Source organism: Gekko japonicus, unplaced genomic scaffold, assembly GCF_001447785.1.
Source record: "Gekko japonicus isolate JY-2015 unplaced genomic scaffold, Gekko_japonicus_V1.1 scaffold1606, whole genome shotgun sequence".
NCBI classification, from domain to species: domain Eukaryota; kingdom Metazoa; phylum Chordata; class Lepidosauria; order Squamata; family Gekkonidae; genus Gekko; species Gekko japonicus.
Window position 1 is genome coordinate 276,490 of NW_015170934.1, and position 20,583 is coordinate 297,072.

General features: G+C 42.9%; 1 protein-coding gene across 1 annotated transcript in view; it reads right to left on the reverse strand.

Annotated features, from left to right (window-relative positions):
• BRWD3 (bromodomain and WD repeat domain containing 3) overlaps window positions 1-20,583 on the reverse strand; it is a 118,000-nt gene that overhangs the window by 80,753 nt on the left and 16,664 nt on the right. The gene's annotated exons all lie outside the window — the stretch shown is intronic.

Here is a 20,583-nt window from a genome sequence, read left to right on the forward strand (position 1 = left end):
CTCTAGTGCTCTGCATTATGGAAAGCGGGGCTTCACAGCTGCTTGTCAGTTAAAAAAAAAATCTTGTCAATTTCAACATCGATCTCCCCTCCTTTTGCCTGTGTTCCTTTCTGTTCCCTTTCATTCAGTGAACTAACACTAAAATGCATGCGCAAAACCTGAACCACAAGGATTCAAACGGAAGGTGCTTGCTGGACGCTACTGTGCAGCTGCGATAAGGCAACTGCACACCACCCCCCAGATGTCACAAGACACCATCCCGATTTAGAAAAGTGTGTTTTAAAATTGTAGCTGCAGAATAAATACACCAGAGGAAGAATGGTGCATAATGTGGGCACAGAATCCAAAGATTAAAGGCTTACTGCTCTGAAAATCTGCCGTAAAATGTGCCTGTGTAATGGGCCCTTGTTTATCTGAGGCTCATACTGCTGCCCTGTAGTATAATATGAAGAGGCAACCCTCAGGTATTCCAGTGGGCATTTCACACCGAGCTCGGCTGTCTTCCAAATCCTTTTGTATTCAGCAGAAGGAAAAAAATTGCTATTGATTTCAACATATCCAGACTGCTGGTAAATAATCTTTATCTGAGCACTTTCTTGTTGCCCACCAGCAGTCTTTACTTAAAAAGAAGCTTTGTGCCAATATTGCTGTTTTCATTTCTAGCCAAACATTTTGGCAAGGTTGTCCCCCGAGGCTGGCCGCTTGTGTTTTAGTTTTCTTTCATTAGACTTCCAGGTAGGGGGTGAGCACAGGTGCGGGGAGATCGTCGGGTAGATGCTTGTGGAGGGGTGTGTGTGTAGAAATAGAGGGGGCGGCTTTTTAGGGCCGCAGTACGTCGAGACCGGGGTTGGGGGTGGGGTGAAGGGTGTCTTCCCTGTTTTTGGCCGGCTTCTGTTTCTGCCGAGCGTTAGGAAGCTCTTTTGCGAAGGAGGACTGCTTTGGTCACTGGGATGTGGGCAGTGTTCCCTCTAAGCTGAGTTAGTGTGAGCTAGCTCACAGTTTATTAGCCTCCGGCTCACACCTTTTTGTCTTAGCTCAGGAAAGATGGCTCCAGAGCAAACTAATTTATGCAGCAGCCAAATCACTTGCTCACAACTTTAGTGCCAGGAGCTCACAAAGTAGAATTTTTGCTCACAAGACTCCACAGCTTAGAGGGAACATTGGATGTGGGTCTGGTTTTTATGGCCCAGGTTTAGTCTCTTCTTCTTTTTTTAATATTTATTTTTCGATTTTTTCAATTTTTCACATATTCGTACTAATCATTCCATAACCTATCATTCTTCTATCTTCTGTACGTCATCAGCTTTTAACTAGCCTAATTTTAGGTTGATTCTGTCTTCTTTATCTTCAGCCCGTCGTAGATTATTTTCCATCTTGTCCCGGAAGAGTTTCTCCGATTTATTTTGCAACTCTGTGTTTAATTTGTCCATTTCTGCTACTTCCAGGATTTTATACTTCAGATCTTTTATGGATGGCATACTTTTAGTTTTCCATCGCTTTGCTATCAATGTTCTAGCCGCTGTTAAAATATAGGTAATTATATGGTTATGATCTGGCCCAGGTTTAGTTTCGAGGACTTAACAGGTACGGCAGGCTCCTTACTTGCTTTAAGGGTACTGGGGGTGGCTGGCCGCTGGAGCCTGGAGATCTCACAGAATAAGAGCTGGCCCGGGAAGAAATGGCAGTTTTGGAGGGTATGCTCTAGCAGGGGTGTCGAACTCATTTGTTATGAGGGCTGCATCTGACATAAATGAGACCTTGTTGGGCCGGGCCATGTGTGTCATAAGGTAATGCCAGGTAGCGGAGATATAAACTTTATGAAGGACACAGACAAACACAAAGATTTTCTAAAACTTTAAATAACGACACCCCTGCTATGTAGTGTTCCCTCTAAGCTGAGTTAGTGTGAGCTAGCTCACAGTTCTTTAGCCTCCAGCTCACACGTTTTTGTCTTAGCTCAGGAAGGAGCTTATGTTCTTATGTTCTTAAGGATGGCTACAGAGCAAACTAATTTATGCAGTAGCCGAATTACTCACAACTTTAATGCCAGTAGCTCAAGAAGTAAAGTTTTTGCTCACAAGACTCCACAGCTTAGAGGGAACATTGCTGCTATGGCGTTGCGTCCCACTGAGGTCCATCCCCTCCCCCAAACCCACTCTCCCAGGCTGGACCCCCAGATCTCCAGGAATTTCACAACCTGAAGCTGGGGACCCTAGGTATAGATATACACAAGGGGGGGTGAGGTTGTATCAAGGAAGACATAAGGGGTTATTAGTAGGGTTGCCATATTTTGAGAAGCAAAAAAAGAAGGATGTCTTTCCTGACTTACTATCTGAAGAAGTGTTTGTGCACACAAAAGCGTATACCGTAAATAAAACTGTGTTGGTCGTAAAGACGTCACTGGACTCAGACTTTGTTCTGCTGCTTCAGACCAACACGGCGACCCTGCCTGAATCTATTTCAAACAAGTGATCACGATGACAGACCTCATTTTAAATAAGCCTGCTATTTAAGCTGGGATAATGGCCACTAACTAGGAATATTCCTAACCTGCCAACCCAGAAAGAGGACATTTTCATCAGTTTTTAACAAAAAGAGCCCAAAAGAGGATGGACACACACAAAAAAGGACATGTCCTCTGAAAAGAGGACATCTGGTAACTAGTTAGTAGTCTTATTTGTGGCAGAGGGAAATTATTACAAAACACCTCTCTCATGTCTTGCCTGAAACCTCTGCAGGATGGCCACACGCGTACACACACACAACACAAGAAAAATGCCAATAATAGCAGAAGATTTAAATATTCAAAGGACTTCTTTCATTTTTCTTGTCAAGAATGACAAATTATACAAAGCAGGGACAAACGTCAAGAAGTGGGTCTTTATGGTATGGGTTTGAATCCTGAAGCTTGCTGGGTGACTGAGCAAGTCACATTCAGCCCGGGCTACCTCACAGGCTTGTTGTGAGAATAAAATAGGGGAGGGGAGAATTATGTAAGCTGCTTTTGAGTCCCCATTGGAGAGAAATGGAAATAAAAAATACAGGGGTTGTGCTATTTTTTACGTTGCAGTAATCTACAGGTGAGGATAGCAATAGCTACATTGTGCTATTTTTTACGTTGCAGTAATCTATTGGTGAGGATTGTTCTGTGGCATCTCCATCTGCCTAATGTAGCTCTGTAGTGAGGATTGCTGATTTTATGAACAAAATAAATGGAGGTGCTCTGCATTTAAGATGTAGTAGAAGTGAGTTCCTGGTATATTGTAAAAGAAAAACTGAATTGTAGGGGAGTGTGAGGCTCTGCCTTTTAATGATAGAAGTATATATCGGAGGGAGTGTTTCTGGCATTTTGTGTATGTTTAAAAACATTAAATGCACGTAGGGGCTGTGAGCATTTCCAGTCATAAATACAAGAGAGGGTCATAGCCCCGGTAGCATTAATGAAAAATTCTGCACAGGTCTAGACATCTGAGAAATAGATAAGGAGAGGTAGGAGGCTTGCTGGATTTGGGGATCAGAGTTATATTGACATTCTGTTTAAAAATCGGGCAAATGACTTGTGGCCTGTGCAGCTCAAGAATATTTCAGAAACAGGGAGCTCAGATTCAAAACGGTTCTTACAGGATTATTTTAAAAATCATTTTAAACCTCGATAAGGCTGTGAATCAAAAATGTCAAAAGCTGACAATTCTGACTTGTTTGTCGGCCATGTTTGTTATCAAGTGGCTGTCGGTGGAATGTTTCAACCCGAATATTGAGAATTGAGGTCCTGCCCTGCATGTATCATAGGGGACTTTTGCAGATTTTTGTTTAAATGGGAGTATGGCATTCCAAACAGTAGGGGAAATAATGTGTGCTTTGTGTTGACAGAAGTTTATTGTAATCTGCATCTCCTCCACCCACATACGGAAGTAGTTAAAAGGTTGCCAAGAAAAGAACTGACTCAGTCCCTGACATGCTCTCTAAATTATTAGTCTTCTCTGCTTACATGGAAAGCTTCGTGCTTACATGGAAAGCTTTTCCACCTGTAATTTATTAGGCGGTTTTATTCTTTCCTTCTGTGGTTGCTTCCTTAACCTCACAAGGAAGGAAGCATGCAACAGCTTATTAAAGACCTTTTCTCACATGCTGTAGCAAACCTGGGTTTGTCACTGAGTGTACACTCAACAGAGAACCACAGCTTGTCCTGTCTCTAATACGTACCTCTGTAATAAATATATGTTTTTCAAAACTTATTTGGAGCATTTGAGCATCGTACATACCTACGATATGTAATGTGTGGAGAAGATCCGATTCTTTGTAAATAACCAGGTTCTTCTAGGAAACCAATTCTGTTTTTTGACGAGTTACCTTATGGTAGCTAGTGATGAGGCATGCTTACAGAGCAATGTTATGACTGAGAACATTTTGGTATATATCATGCCAATCAGAAGTACCTGGAACACTTTAAAATTAAATTTTTCCTTGCTGATTTTTAAAAAATGTATATTGAATTATATGTAACAATACAACAAACCAGAACAAAAACTGAATTGATTTTTTAAAAAATAAAATGAAAGATTCTTTTAAAAATTAGACAACCCTAATCCTGTTGCATTCTTCAGTGAATGTCCCATCCGTCGACTCTGCAATCCACTTTGAGTCCAAGTGAGAAAGGCAGACGATAAATAATGTGGATCTTATAGATGTACATTGTTCTTACTTCTGTTCCTTTCGCTAGCTATAGACATGTAAGAAGCAGCAGGTGCCTTTCTTTTAACATACGGTAGCATCCCAAATGTAGTAGCATGATTTCCCCAGCCTCCTGCCCCATCTTTCTTTTCCTACTCTTGGATCACTTCTTTGGGAAATCTAGTAAGAAAGAGATGGTGTGAGTTTGCTTTTCTCATGGGCTTCATTGTAAAGGCGATAGCACTTTTTCTTTTGTAAAAGTCTTGCAGCAGGAAAAGCAGAAAGAACATGGAAGTACATTCCAAAACTTTTTATCTGGTACATTCAATATGATTAGCTGACCTCATGAGGTCTCAAATGCAGCATATGCCATCTTTCAGTTTTTGTTGGGTAGACCCAGAGTCCCGTCCACAAAGTATGCAACATAAATTGAGTGCTTTATTTTCTGTTGTAGTCTATTCAGTATCAGGATAGGTAATAGCTACAGGAAAAAAAGATAGCAGATGAAATTTGAACACCTAGCTTTTTTATCTGCAATTTTATCAAGTTTTAAATTTAGCTGCTTTTATGTACTGGGTAATGTAAGGCAGAGCTCTGGGGATTGGGCAAGCTCAGACAATCTGTATAGATAATGAAAGAAGAAGACAGGTCGTTGCTGAAACAGAGGCAGGGCAAGAGTGGGAGGCTCTTTAAGGATATATAGAATTCAAATCAGCCATAAAATGTGTGCATAAAGTCCCTTTTATAAAAAGGATTTTAGAAAATTGAAAACCATCTCAAACTGAGGCGCCCAGGGAGATCCAACTTGATCCAACTGTACCACATTAGAAAGTTGTCTCATTAAAACCAAACAAAAATGATTAAAACCTGCTCGTAGTAAAAGCAGCCGTAATGGTAAACAGTGCTCCCTCTAAGCTGTGGAGTCTTGTGAGCAAAAATTCTACTCTGTGAGCTACTGGCATTAAAGTTGTGAGCGAGCGATTTGGCTGCTGCATAAATTAGTTTGCTCTGGAGCCGTCCTTCCTGAGGTAAGACAAAAAATGTGTGAGCCGGAGGCTAACAAACTGTGAGCTAGCTCACACTAACTCAGCTTAGAGGGAACACTGATGGTAAATATTATTGGAAAGGGAAGTGTCAAAGAATAATAAAAAACAATTAGAACTAACACTTAAAAAAACGGGCTGGAATAAAAGACGGAACGGATCAAAGAGAAATCGTTATAATGCCACACAATTTTTTACTTCACTAAGACTTCAGTTTGTTTTGCACTTGGTTAATCACATAGCTCTGGATATGGTGTTCATGCTGTGGACACGTCTGTTATTCTTCAATATATCATGCATTCACATATCTGTACCGGAAAGCTTATCTAGCCAGTGTTCTGCTTTTTATTATATTTGAAGTTTACTCATTTGTATAACCATTTGTCTTTTTTTGAGGGCCTAATATAGCTAAGTTCCAACAATTGAGAAATGGAGGGAATTGATACTTCTAAAGAAAGACTAATAGAATTGTTCTTGTAAGACACTGCAGAGTTTCGAGGTAACCGAGCAAATCTACATCCTGTGTGATAAATTTCTCTGAGTCCTGTCACTATGCCAATGTTTTATCAGGTTTCACTCCCTTTCTAAACAGCCTGTGTGACATTTTGTTGAATCAAAGGGTCCAGGGTTTAGCCTTTGCTCTTGAATTTTTTCCCTCATTCCATTCTTACAGAGGCTTTTCTGAATGTAACTCAATCAGATGCTTTATGGCAAATATTCTAGAATGAGTCCCCAGTTTGGTCCCCGTGGGCAGCATGGTGCTCGCCATCTCCTTTCCTGGTGCCCACCAAGTATTTTAGAAAGTAGGTGAGACCTGGTGGGGCTCTAGCACAGCAGGGCTTCTGATTTGCCACAAAAGTTTCGGTTGGCTATGTAGACTAAAATAACGATGTTACACTGTCATATTCTCTCCTACCCCACTTTCCCAGGGTATCTCCTAAGTACCCCTCTTCTCCCCTACACTTGGGCTTCCTCTGTGTGTGCCGTCTCCTCCTGTGGCAGCCATTTTGTGGTTGTGCCCACCATGCTGTGTCAGAATTCCAAAGCTGCCCACCGGATCAAAAAGGTTGGGGAACCCTGTTCTAGGAGCTTGGTCTCAGCATAAGGTCCTCCTGTTTGTACCTGTAAGAGAAAACTTGGTGATGCTGTTTTAAACACAGAAGACCCCAAAGATGAAGATGAGATATGATCTCGGGGTAAAGTTGCCAGCCCCCCCCCCCCCCCCCGGTGAAAGCGGGGTTGCCAGGCCTTATACCTAGCCAACGATCAACTGGCTGGTGGGGGGGGACTTGTCAGGGGAAAGGAGAAGGCCTAGGCCTCATCACACAGGAAGTGATGTCATCATGCCAGCAACATCCAGACAATGCTCTGGCATTTGAGAAAAACTATGGTAGAAGCTAGTTTTGGACAGAGGTTTTTCCCAAATACCAGAGTGTCACCTGGACGTTGCTGGCATGATGGCGTCACTTCCTGTGTGATGCTGGTGACAAGGCTTAGGCCTTTCTCTTTCTCCTCCAAAGTCACCGCCATCCCCCGCCAGTTGCCAGGAGGGTCCCAGGAACCCTATCTTGGGGAACCTTGGCTTCTTTCACATTTATATGTGAGGAAATCATTGTAAACTGTGAACGAATGATATCTCACATGAACGAATGATATCTCACATGCAAAAGTAGCCTTTCCTACAACATCCCAGTGTTTTCTAGGAGTTTTGTAGAGGGATGCATATTATTGCATATGCAGTTGAGATGTGAAAAACTGCACTCTTTCTGCAGTGAAGTACTTTGAGCGATAGAGAAGCATCAGGTATTGCGAACAGTTCAGTCATTGATTACAAATTGGTGTAAATACGGGAGTTTATGAGTGAAGAAGCTATCCCATCACATGAAACTTGCAAAAGGAGAGGCAAGGCAGGAACTGTTGTATTATGGATACCATTTATAAACTTTGCAGATGAATTGAGTCCAAACTAGTGTTCTAGAAAATACAGGTTATAAACGGGTCATTTCATAGAAAAAGAGGTGCAGGAGCTCATTAGCATAACGTATTTGCATATGCCACACCCCCTGACATCACAGGAAGTGTTTCAGAAGGCAACACCCACCTCTCAGGCTCCACTGGACTGTTTTGGATTGCTAGGTATTGGGGGGGGGGAACGTGCAGATCTGCCCTCACAGAGGAGGGAGAGCTTGTACCTGAAGGTGGGCCGAGGTGGGGGGCTCTGCAATTTACTTGGCTGTTTCTTGCTCCTTGTGGCCAAACCGAGGGCTGCTGGGAGCAGGGGGTGGGGCTTGTTGCATGTGCCCATCCCCTGGACTCAGTACTGCCGGAGCTCCGCTCCTATGCGCTCCCGCAGGAAATGATCCCTGGTTATAAATCATAGTTGAGATTACAGGCAATGAATTGCCACTATTTTTCTAATGATGTTTAAATGGAAATAGGAGGATGGTTTAATTATTTTGTTTTTGTTAAAATTAAATAGATTTATCATTTAGGGAAGCCTAAATCTACAGAAACTGTTAGAACCCGGCTCAGATAGGATGTGCATTTTGAAGGTTTACTTTCATCTCCATATGGAAATACCGTAACATTCTGTATTTTAAAACATGATTGCTGGATGATTACCAGAAGACTTTAAGAATGTATGCAACACAGTGGAAGAATATTCACTCTTTATTGTTTTTGGCTTGCCCTTGAGGTGACATTGACAACACAACAACATTCTAAATTCACTATATGTTCAGAGGGTCTTCCAATATTTGACTACCTTCTCAATTTCTCTTCATCATGATACCCAGATAGTGATTTTCTGTAGGTAATGATTCAAATTTCCATTTGATCAGAGACAGATTATGACACTGTCCTGCCAAGAGCCCTTTCTGAGTTATTCTGCTTTATAGCCTGACAAATTACCAAACTCCTGTTTGTACAATATGGATTCTTCCATGTCTCTTAAATCTTCAAATTATTTAACTGTGCTTTCTAAACTTGTTCTCTGCCTGAATATGAAATGTGATTATTTTTTCCAGTGAAGTCGAAATCTCCTCATCTCAATTTCCAGAAAACTCACTAACATTTGATATTCTCAAGTCATTTGTAATCCTAAATTCTATAGAACTATATCCCTTTCCATTCACCAAACAGGTGGTTGGTAATGAAATGGCCTTGGGCCAGTCACTAATCTATCAGCTCGTCTACCTCATTTGGTAAAGTGAGAAGATAAAATGGGGGGCGAGACTATAATGTGCCCCATTCTGGGTTTCTTAGAGGAAGGATGGGATGGTAAACATGATAGCTTTTTGGCCTTGCCAGTCATCTGTTGGAGAAAAAAGTGTGTCTGAATTGAAGGGGCTCATGTGCCCAGACATAAAGCAGACGATTTGTGTTATCGAAGCTGACCGCACTAATTGTTTTAGGATGGCATGCATATCGGCAATTCAGAAGAATCATTCATTGCATATTTGTCTTCAGCGACTGCTGCCGGTCGGCACATCGGACACTGTATGTTTCTGCCATAATATTTTTGCAGTGAACCCAGTGCACATACCCAGAATGGATGCAAAGGCTGCTCCTTAGGCACTAGGAGCAAATCTAAAGAAAAAGGTCTACAGTGATGTCTTAAATACTGTGGCCTGTGTGTAGATGGACTTAAAGGGCACAGTTCTGTAATTTGGCAGCTGTGACTGAGCAATGTGTTGGATCCAGCCAGCTTTTCCACTGGTGACAAAGAGAGGAGGGGAACCCCTTTGACCACCCCAAAAGGCTGTATGGACAAAATTCATGTGGGACAGGACTACAGTAAGGAGGAGAATAGGGTAAGATTGAGTGAAATAGCTGGCGGGAGCCAATCCGATGGCACTCTGTGTGCCCCAAATGTTCTGTTGTGGGCTACATCTGGGCAAGCAACTCTGCTGACTTGATGGCCATGTAAGTTCAGTGTGGCCTAAGTTGTTCCAGGCAAGGGTCACTGTTAAAAACATAATATGGCATAGCATAGCAGTTAAGGTGTGAAGCAGGAAGCCCCCAGTTCAAATAGCATTGTGCTCACTAGGGTGTTTCCCTCACAGGGACAAGCTTGTGTAGTTCACCCACTGCTGTTTTGGATGTCATATACAGGTAAAGTTTATTATCTATGGCCAAAGGCCATTACAATCTGAACATATAAAACAATGTGGCACAGACAGACATAAATACACACACACACACACACATATATATAACATAATTACAAATATCAGCGTTTAAATGATCTAGCCAAAAGGTACTGATCAAATGAACATTACTCTCCCTAGATAACAGCTTTAGCCCATATTTTCTTAGCTTTAAACCCACTAAAACTCTATAAGGAATTTGGTTTTAGGCGCTGCATAGAGAGGGCAGGGTAGTATATAGTGTGATAGGTTTTCTGGAACTCAGACTCCACAAATGCACAGTGACAATGGGGCTTTCACATGGCAGTTTTCTCCATAGGTTCTCTGCATCTGGCCCCTTGCAGTGGGCATCCCCCCCCCCCCCCTGATGCCAGCCAGCCTCCAGGTGGGACCTGGGCATCCCCTGGAGTTACAGCTCATTTCCAGACTACAGAGATCAGTTCCCCTGGAGAAAATTGATGCTTTGACTCTGTGGCATTGTGTGCCACCAAGGCTCCTGTCCTCCCCAGGCTCCACCCCCAAATCTCCAGGAGTTTCCCAACCTGGATCTGGCAACCCTATCCGCCATTCCTTACGGATGGCCGGGGGGACCTGACAATCCTACTTTTAAAGCATTGGCGACTAAATATCGTTCTATCTGTCTATCAGGTTCTCTGAATTCCCAGCTTTTGTTTTTTGCGGAGGAGAAAGCAAGTCTCTAGGCCCTCTTGTTGCAGAGAGATGTCTTTCCCTCATCTCCCCAATAAAAGAGACTAAAGACCTTTTAGAAAATGAAAACTGGGAATTTGGAGAACCTGACACACAGATTGTCATAATGATATTCAATTGCTGGTTGTTGTTGTTGTTGTTGTTGTTGTTTTAAATCCCCCCCCAGAGGGAAGGAAGTGGCTTCCAGTAGAGAAAATGGCAGCCATATGGGTGGGACCAGGAAAATCAGAAATTTCCCGCTGACCCGGCAGCCATTCAGGCTTTGCTGTGATCTGCTCCAAAACATGGCAGCAAAGTAGGTTTGGCAAAGATTGGAGAAAAGCCAGGGGTGCCCTGCAAGGTACACAAATGTTCCATGATGCTGTGTGGAAGCAGGGGAAACACCCTGCTGGCCCAACAGCACCAATCCCAGGAAATGACTTGGGTGGCTTTGTGTAAGCCACACAATCACAACCTTCCACCAGCTATCTATTTATTTAATTAATTTATATTCCGCCCTCCCTGCCGGGGCAGGCTCAGGATTAGTACTGATGCACAAATCTGTGCCCCGTGAGCTCCCGGGGCCAAATAAGGGATCCATGGTTGGAATCCAGGGAGAGGATAAATATCTGTTTATTGCAATAATCAGGAAAATACAGAACTGGATACCTTGGCACCCAGTAACACCAAGCTGTATTCTGCCCCAACCAGGAAGGGCAGTAGATCTTATACCCCAAATGACATCATGACAGTTTGCACAGAAAGAATTCCTTAATTGGTGTTCAACAGGTGTCATCATCAAAGCATCATTTTAGCTGGCATTTCTCTATTGGCGAACGCCTATCTGGATCTTAAGTATCAATAATTGCAAAAGCTTATCTAGGCCCGGAACAGTAGAAAACATCAATGAACAGAGGGGGCCTCCTTCAGGCATAATTCCTGGCTTATTTGCTTCAGCATGAAACTAGGGAGTTTCCTGAGAAGATGCATAAAACATAGCTCTTTGCACACCTTCTGGGGCCAGATGCTCTGCTCTACACAAGAAGATATTTGTTTTGAGAACACTGAGACTCTTTCTCATAGCTCAACTTCTCAGATGTCCTTCAACTGAAGAGCTTAATTTCAAATATACATTCCATTATTTTCTGACTCTACGAAAAAGACCTTTAACCATTAAAATAATACTCTAATTAATCCTGCTCTACAGCTCTTCTGTCTGGGCTAAATATTAAAATCTAAGTTCACTTAAATCAGACTCCTAATAAGGCACAGTGGCACCTGTCATCCTATATGTCAAAAACAATATCAAAAATCACAATCATAAATCACACTCACTGGTCCCTTGTCCTACAGTACCACCCTAACATCCAGTGTTGTAAAAAAAAAATGCTATGTGAAGTGCCCCTTGAACATGCCAAAAAAAGTGTTACATGATATTATAATTACTTACAGAATCTTTAGCTTTGCTTGGGAATGCCTTGCACTCAATGCATATTTTAAGCCTTGGGCATAACAAGGTTATGGCAGTTCTCCTTCCCCCTCTCAGAACCAAGCCGTGCTTTCTGCACTAGCCAATACATCTGAACAGTTTCCACAAACAGACTCGTGAAGAGTACATTGCAGTAGTTCATTCTTGTGGTTTCAAAGTCACAAGTGAGTGTGAATGGGAAAGAAATGACTGCAGATTTACAACATACACTTGCAATTCTTCAAGCTGACTTCGAGATGGTACATTACACATTACCAATTATACAAAATGAATTCAGCTAACCACCCAACCTATTGGAAAAAATGTGGTCAGATAGGCACCTACCTTCACTGCTGGTGGAACTGCCAGGAGATCCTTGAATTCTGGGAAAAAGTGGTAACTCATATTAACTTAATCACAAACCAAATGATTCCTTGCACACCAGAAATAACACTATTAACCCTATGGGACAACTCAGTAAGAAGAGACACTAAGGAACTTATAGCAATATTACTGGCAACAGCCAGACTTACTATTGCTGGAAGTCTTCCTCGCCACCAGCGCTCCTTGCTTGGCAAGATGAAATTTGGGACCGATTTATAATGGCCAAGATAACAGACTCTATAAACAGATCACACAACACCAAGCTACTCCAAATTTGTACGTATTTGGCCACCAGTGCTAGATTATATGGTTACGCAAGATAAGCTCCCTTCAAACCAAATACCAGCTGCCCTGAGCCTTCGGGGAGGGCGGGATATAAATCCAAAAATAAAAATAAATAAAATAAATATACCGCAAATGGTCACAACGGATGAAAAATATTATTAGCCGTCTACAGCATTTCACGTTTAGTTATATAAATTAATTCCACAGAAATTCGGCTTAGCAAATCGTTAAGAATTAGAATCAATATAGAATAATATGCTCTCTTACACTGTTTATGCTTTGTTATTTAATGCCTGTTGCATACTGTTTTACTATCTATGCTGTAGTTTAGATTTTAATGCTTGAAGTACATTCAATAAAATTTACCCCCCAAAAAAATTGACTGCAGTTTGCTTACCAGATGCCCCCTTGGCTGCCGATGGTGCTCTACAAACCCAGATGCTGTGGAGGATCCATCCCAGCTGTGCAAGACAACCCAAGTGTTTGCTTGCAGCAGCAGTGTCTTCAGGAGCACCACTAAACAAGATGCAGTTTGAGATGCGTGCACCCTAGTGTTCTCTGTGACACCATAGGAATTGTGAAGCGTGCTGCTGGGGTGGGATGGTGCGGAACTTGGGTGTCAGCACTGCGTTAAGCAGGCCTCCTCAATCCAGCAATGAATTTGCATGATGAAGGAAGCATCGTTAACGATGGACGGGAGTGTATGGACACACGTGTGTGCATGTGTGAGAATGAAGCTAGGTTCAGCTGATTTCATTAGACCTAGTGAACAATCTGGGCAAGAAGATTAAAACGTTTACCTTTCTAATGAAAATGTTTCATTGGATGAGAAACCTCTGGCCGTTATGACAGTGAAAATAAGGGATCAGTGACTACCAGGGTACCAATAGGGACTGGGGAGGGGGCTGCAAATTGAGCCCTCCCCCAAAGAAATAATCCCTTCTGGACCACACTGGCGACTGTCGGTTGAGTGAGCAGTACCGTTGCCTCTTTCTCCTCCAAGGCCCTTCTGTGGCTTAGGTCAGTACGCTATTCAATACAGTGACAGTTATGTGTAGTGGTTGGTTAGAGCAGGGGTGTCAAACATGCGGCTCGGGGGCCAGTTCAGGCCCCCAGAGGGCTTCTATCAGGCCCACAGTGGAACTGGCTGTCTTCTGCTTCTTCCAATTCTGCTGCTGCTGTGGCATCATCGTAGGTTTGCAGCTTACAGATACACACCTGAACAGCATACTCAAGATTGCAACAGCACAGACATTTTGATGCAATAATTCAGAGCGAGAGGTGTCCGTTATCAGACACTGTTAAATAAACAAAATATTGCAAGAGTGCTGTTTTAAGCATGATTTTATTTTAAGTTAAAAAAACCCCTTTGTGTTTGTGTCCTTTATAAAGTTTATATCTCTGCTACCCGCCATTACGTTTTATGACACACATGACCCGGCCCAACAAGGTCTCATTTATGTCAGATCCGGCCCTCATAACAAACGAGTTCGACACCCCTGCTTTAGAGTGTCAGACTAAGATCTGAGAGACCCAGGTTTTAATCCCTTCTTTTCTATGGAAGTTTACTGGATGACCTTGGGCCAGTTACACACAGGGATGCCAGCCAGCCTTCAGGTGGGACCTGGGGATCCCCTGGAAACTACCACTTACCTCCAGACTGCAGTCAGTTCCCCTGTAGAAAATGGATGCTGTACCCCACTGAGGTCCCTGTTCTCCCCAGACTCCATTCCCAAATCTCCAGGGATTTCCCAACTTGGTGCTGGCAGCCCTAACACACACACCCCTCACCAGTGGCCAGGAGGGACCTGGAAACCCTACTCCTCAGCCTAACCTACCTCACATGGCTGTTGTGAGGATAAACTGGCGGAGAGGAGAACAATGTAAGCTGCTCTGGGGTGCCCATCGGGGGAGAAAGGGAAATAAATAATCCGCTGCCTCCTCCCTCATCTCACTGAATCAAGCTTTGTGCTTCCCTCCGCAGTGGATTCCCCTTTCTCCCTCCTCCACCATTCCCGGTCTTCTTCTTTGTTTCCGTCTCCTAATTTTCCTTCTCAAACTGGACTGGCAGGTGAAAGGCCCGTCCCACACCAGTTATTTTTATTTGCTTTAGTTTGGTAAAATGCGAAGGCCATCCTGCGTTATATGAATGTTCCCGCTAGATGGAGCTCCCTAACTGAGAACTGCTCCTATTTCTGCCAGGCTCCCGTTGAAAAGGCCACCGAAGGCTGGTTTTGGTGGAGGCCTCTGTTCTTTGTCTTTCTGTTCTGTTTCTGAAGAACTCCGCTTGTGCAGAAAACATAAAGGCGTTGGAGCCTGTGTAAATGTGCTTGCAAATTATTTAAGCCGTTCAGACGCTTGGAGAAAATGTCTCCTGTAAGGCATAATATAATCTGTTCCGCTGTAGCTGGATTCATATCTCAGCGCTGCTGTGGCAGCCATCATGTTCTGTGTCCTGGCAATCGGCTGGTACTCTTTTGATTTATGTAACAGTATCTCTGATTCTTGCAAACTGGACATTATTTTCTTTTAATTAAATGTAGGTTCAGATGTGTTTTACATACACAGATACCACAGATGATGTATATATGTTTAACTAAATCTGGCTAACATATAAAAAGCTGATAGTAACTGGTGAGAGAGAAAGAATTCTGGAGTATTTTCATCATGTGTTTTAAAGGCTGTAATCTGGCACTGAGAACAGGTTCTGGATCTGTCACCTGGTTTAGGTGAAGACCTGACTTCCTTTTATTAAAGGCTACACCCCAGGTACCTTCCTCCACAAGGCAAATGTTATTTTCCCGTATGCACCACCCTCACCCCACTTCCTATCTTCCTTCATCTTTTTTAGTGTCCAACCCTTTTGAAAAAAGCAGTAAATGTTATTTCCATACAGATTCCCTCCAGTTTATTTCGTTTGGAAACCTTTAAAAAATTCTTATTGCTACACTTTATGTACTTGTATTTTTTTTTCTTTTTTTCTTTCTTTGTCTGTAGAAACGTCTAGAATTACGTACTTGCATTTGTTATTTTTTTATTTCTTTGTCTGTTGGTCTGTTTGGAAAATTAATAAACAGATAAAAAAAATTCTTATTGCAATTCTTTGGCCAATGTTCATGCTTTTTGGAAAAAAAATTGTATGGCAATTTTTTTAACCAATATTCACACTTCACACACATACACCCATAACTTCTCCAAAACCAGTTTTTCTTTAATACCATATTCTAAATCAGCCTTGGGCTACCCTGAAGTTACTAATATTTTTTCAATATGCCCTTGGAAATATCCTCCTCCATTTGATGACCACTTCTTCTATTCAGTCTAATTTCTCATCAATTCATAGGTCAGGGTTGGTTGCCAGCTCCAGGTTAGGAAATTCCTGGAGGTCTGGGGGTGGAAACTGGGGGCAGGGAGGGACCTCAGCTCAGTATAATGACACAGAGTCCACCCTCCAAAGCAGCCCTTTCCTCCAGGGGAACTGATCTCTGGAGATCAGATGTAATTCTGGGAGATCTTTGTTTCTCACCTGGAAGTTGACAAGCCTATATAGGTTTGCAGACCAGAAATAGTTATATTGTTCTCTTGTCAGCTCTCCGGAATGTTGTGTTGTAGGGTTTTTTCCCCTTCCAAAAATCATTTTATTAGTAAAGAACACCTCTTCTCTCGAATGGGTGTGAATGAGGGAGAAGGAGGGAGCATGTGCCATTACATATGTTAATATTGCATGCCCTCTTTGATATTTTGTTTGTATCATCTGAACGGTGCCTGACTGAATGCATTCTAGAAATCATGGCCCTTGCATTGTTCTTACTGAGCCTGACAATGCATGAAATCTTCCAGTTACGTTGTAAAAATGTTACATTGTGATCTCTGTTGGACTGCTGTAACAAGCTGCAGTGCCACCCTGAAGACATCAAGCTTTCTTGGTCAAAACACATCCGCCTGCCTTTTCCGCCAATAGCACATTATACCAATAATAAAGCTGGTGCCAATTTGATTCAAAGTTCAATTCAAGGTGCTGCTTCTTACCAGTAAGGGCAATTGTGGTCTGGGAAGCCTTTCCCCACATATGCCTGCTTGCAAGTTTAAGAACGTAAGAAGAGCCTTTTGAAAGTCCAGGTATATAATGTCTACTGGGTCACCATTGTCTACATGCTTGTTCACTTTCTCAAAGAACTCCAAAAGGCTGGTGTGGCAGGACTTCCCTTTGCAGAAGCCATGCTGATTTACCCTCAGCAGGCTTTGTTCCTCTACGTGCCCAACAATTCTATCCTTGATTTCAGTTTCTACTAATTTGCTTGAGACAGACATTTGTCTGTAATTTCCTGGACCCCTTTTTAAAAATGGGTATGACCTTTGCTACTCTCCAGTCTTCTGGTGCAGCGGGCTGAATTTTGTAATAGGTTACATATATGGGTTAGTAGATCAATTATCTCACATCTGAGTTCCTTAAGAACTCTCAGATGTATGCCATCAGGACCTGGAGACTTATCGGTTTCTAATTTCCCCAGTAGGTCTAGAACGTCATCTCTGGTCACTAGGGATGGGCACAAACCAAACAACAAACCAGATTTCACCACACACTTTCAAAGCAGTCCATGGATAGAGCAGACTCTGAATCCCTTTAAACCCCTGCTTTCTATTCCCCGCAAAAACCTCAAAAACAGCTGAGCAGCAGGGTGCAGCCTGCTCCCCGTCTCTCAGCTGTTTCAGGCTGTCTTGTGCATTCCATTGTGCAGGGGTATCCTCAGTATGAGAGGATATTGGTCCGTCGCCCAAGGAAGGGGTCCCTTTTATGGGATCATATCCCTCCTCAGACTGACACCCTCCAACCTCAAGAGTCTCGCTCTCCAGAAGAGCTGTCAGGACAGGAGTGGGACTGGTAGATCCCTGAGATCATATCACTTCTGCTCTTCACTTGAGTCTGCAAAGTGCCACTCACACCAGTCAGGGCTCATTTCTTCTGTGTTGTGGCTCCAGCCATCCAAAAGGTGTCCAAAGTGTTCCATCCCTTATCATTCTGTAAAAGGTAAAGGTTCCCTTGCTCGAAAGCCAGTCGAATCCGACTCTAGGGCTGCGGTGCTCATCTCCGTTTCAAAGCCGAAGAGCCAGCGCTGTCCGAAGACGTTTCCGTGGTCATGTGGCCGGCATGACTAAACACCAACGCGCACGGAACGCTGTTACCTTCCCACCGAAGTGGTACCTATTTATCTACTTGCAATTTCTTGCATTCTGAAGAGCATGTAAATAACACTTTTTTTTTTACAGGGCATTTGGTTTGTATTAGTTAAGGGAGCTGCTGGCTTTCGTGGCTGAACTGAAGATTGGGCTGTGGGCTAATTGGTTTTTATTGTGGGTTTTATTTTGCATTTGCGGTGTTTCATTGGTTTGTTGTAAGCTGCTTCAAGCACTTTTGGAGAAGTGGGGTATAGATTTTTTTTGAATATATTACAATAAAAGACACTTTCTGTCTCCACAGTGGGACAAAGTGGCTGGTCATCTTTACGCTAGACTATTTACTATTCAACTGGCATTCATTTAGTGCTGTTTCCTGCTATATATTTTAGTCCATCTTCAGTCCCTATTGTTACCAGCCCCCCCCCCTTCACAGATGTGTGCTGTCTGCTCTGACTCCATCTTGGCTAAATTTGCTTTGGCAGCCACTTTAGGAACTAGCGGTGCCATGCTTTGGTGAAAGTAAGGTCAAGGTGTCCCCTGTGCTTTGATAATGCGTGGCCAAAACTTAGAGCGGGAGACTGATTCACTGATGGGACATCATAAGAGCATAAGAAAAGCGCTGCTGGATCAGATGTTACCATGTGTGTTTGCAATTGCATTTTGTCTGTACTGTGCTTATGCTGTGTTGGTCAAATGTCTGTGTATCTGTGCATTTGGGACTCAGGGATCACTGCTGTGTGTGTTTGATGCTGTGTGTTTGAATGGCTGGCCTTGCACCTCATGCTGCCTATGGATGGGCATGGCTTGAGCTGCCTGCCACAAGACACATGCCTCCCTGGAATCTCCCAGAGTGCCTCTGGACAAAGGAGACCAGCGCCATTATGCACAATGAGAGACTTGGAGAAACAACAAACTTTTCCACCATTGCTGAACTGTGGGAAAGCACGCAATTCTCCCTGCTATCTGGTTCTGGAATCACAAAGACAACTTCCTTGATTGCCTATGGACCAGGCGCATCTTCTACAAGTCAAAGGTTGCCAATGGAAACGACAGTTTCACACATGGCCACATGGCCCCCTTTGAAGTTAGGGTAGCATCTGCATATTGCCCCCTGCCCCTTGATTAGGACGTCACCACTCTTTGACCTATCGCCTTAGCAAAGAGGATGGACCCTAAGGGTTTATGGCCGTAAGCCAAGCCCAAAAACGTAGCTTTTAAAAAGAGGAACACAGCCTTTGTTCCTCTGGTTAGGGTTAACCCACCCCTCCCCTACCTTGCAACTTAAGTGCTGCAGGTGAGTCTTACTGCGTTCCCGGGAGTCGTGACCCAGGAACCCGCATGTGGCTTGGCCGGTCCAGCTCGTGTGCTTTTAGAATTCACCCACTGATCCTTAAGCTGCCCCCTTTTACTGTGAGGAGATTTCTCCCCAGCTTGGACCTCAGATAAGTATAAGCGATATCCTGTTGTGTTATCCCCCTTGTCTGTTGCTTTTGTTATTTTCCTTGCTGATTGCTTTCTATGAACTATTGTAACTAAGGATCTTGTGAGAATCTGTGTATGCATCTGTTTTCGTATGCTTGAGAACTGTTTGGTAAAAAGGCAACATTTATTCATAAACCTAGCGTGTTGTCTCAATTCCTGGGAATTAGGAGCGTTTCGTTGGCCAACCTGACCTCTGTATACACTGGCAAAGAACTCACGCCACGCCCACTGTTGTAGATAATTCAGAATTGGGCTCCCGGAACCGTCCTTAGAGGAGTTCTGATTACACAGACCAGTACTCCATCTAGTCCAGCATCCCATCTCACAGTGGCCAGCCAGTTCCTCTGGATGGCTCACAGCAGGGCATGAAGGCCAAAGCTTTCCCCTGATGTTGTCTCCCGGCTCTGGGGTTCAGAGGATTTGTGCCTCTGAATATGGAGGTTCCCCTCAGGAGACAAAAGGAGAGTATTTGACAAAAGGAGCCAATCAGGAGACAAAAGGAGAGTATTTGAAAATGGTATGGTCCCTAATCTTACTATGCTAACTAGTTGTCCCCTCTGCTGCTCCCTGCAGGATGTTCTTGTCATCTTCTTTATCTATGCACGATAGACCTTGCATATTCCAACATCAAATATTTTCTGATGAAATTTATAATGATCAAGCTAATTCCAAAATGAGCTTCACTTTTCAGGGGAAACCATGCATGGAAAACAGACAATGCAAAAGTGTTATAAATACCTGAAAACTGTTGTGGACCTTACCTTGTGAATATCTTTAACATGCAGCTAATACAGCTTAGTTTTCACTCCTATTAAACCAAAAGTCACCAAACCCCTTATCAGGTATATGTTATAACCTGGTGGTTATACCTGAATGGAACATAGTTTATGTGCAATTAATATAATTTGCATATTATGCTTCAAGGTCAAATAGGTGAAATTTTGTCATTGAGCTGTTCTTTTCTGAAACTGGAGCTCTCCAAAGTGAAAATATTCATTGGCTCTTTACAAACGTTAGTGGTACCAAAGTGGAAATAATGCCAAGGGTTATCTTAAAATTAAGGTACACAGTATGATCATTTTTAGAATTTTTAGAATACTGTGTACACATTTCATAATCCCACCATTTTCTTAAACTTTTGCTTCACCACTGAGATCCAGCCACATATGGCTAGGCTTTCTGACAGCTGAATTCCACAGAGTTTCTGCTATTTACCTGCAAAACAGAAATATCCTTT